The sequence below is a fragment of the Atta colombica genome, unplaced genomic scaffold, assembly GCF_001594045.1.
Source record: "Atta colombica isolate Treedump-2 unplaced genomic scaffold, Acol1.0 scaffold27, whole genome shotgun sequence".
Taxonomy (NCBI): Eukaryota; Metazoa; Arthropoda; class Insecta; order Hymenoptera; family Formicidae; genus Atta; species Atta colombica.
Genome location: NW_017259370.1, coordinates 2,383,859 through 2,385,016, shown reverse-complemented (window position 1 = coordinate 2,385,016; position 1,158 = coordinate 2,383,859). Strand labels below are relative to the sequence as shown.

At 22.2% G+C, this 1,158-nt stretch overlaps 1 protein-coding gene across 1 annotated transcript in view; it reads left to right on the top strand.

The window, feature by feature from the left end:
* The window catches only part of LOC108689373 (laccase-1-like), an 8,604-nt gene that overhangs the window by 1,521 nt on the left and 5,925 nt on the right, over nt 1-1,158 (top strand). The gene's annotated exons all lie outside the window — the stretch shown is intronic.

The following is a 1,158-nucleotide window of genomic DNA, read 5'->3' as shown; positions in this document are numbered from 1 at the left end:
GTTAATATTTTATATAAAAGATATAGAAATTATTTTGACAATAAAAACAAACAATTAATATTTTATTAATTAATATAAATAATTATGATATACTTTTGGACTTATTATTAAAATTATTTTGAGTTGAGTATTTAAAGTTTATCAAGAAAAGATTGAAAAGTACTTTAGTATAAATTCGCGTGGAAGAAAAAATTTTTATAAACAATAATAATGATTATTAATATTGTTATCATAATTGCAGATAACAGCCATACCTAGTGCTGCAACGATGCAATACGTTGCGTGAAGTTGTAAAGTTACGACGTATATGTTATGTTGTAAGATCCATTAGGGATTTCAACATTATCGATATCAATATAGTTTCTCATTTGAAACATCAAACGCTGTTTTATATGCGTCTATAATAATTAAGCGAAATATATTTCCCGCAAATTTTTCATAAAAGAAATCGTATAATATCATGTATGTCAAGTTTTATACTAATAAATATGTTTAAAATAAAAAGTGCATAGTTTAGGCATTGCAAATATAAAATTTATAAGATATTAAAAACCCAAGTAGCGCACTGACATTATTTTGTCAACATTTTTCATCAAACTAACTTAATGCCAAAATGACATCAGTTTATTATCTAAAAACAAGATATATTCAGAATATTATTTCAACAAAAATGATCAATTCTAAATAACTTTCAAAATTAATAATTATAATATTAAGCAATTAGAAAAAGCATTTTCGCGAATCAAGTTTGAGCAAATAAATTGTAAAAATTTACTTACTTTAATAACTTTAAGTTGACTGTAATTGTATTTCTGTATGTTGTTATGATGGAATTTGTTAATTAAAATATTAAATGTAATATTATAAATATTAAATGTAACAGAAAATCATGATAAAGAATGATTTTTGTCATTTTGTTTGAGGAAAAATCTCATTACACGTTCACTAATGAGTCATTAAAATATGTCAGAAATAGGACATTCTGTACATTATCGTATCATTTATCATATTTTGACGTAAGAAGACGTAAAGTTTAAATGAGGCTCAAGTTAAATTCTTAGTTGAAAAATCTTTAATTTTCAGTAATTTACTATTTTCTGCAAATTATTTGCATGGAAAATTTAAATTATTATTAAATACATAATTAATATAATAATA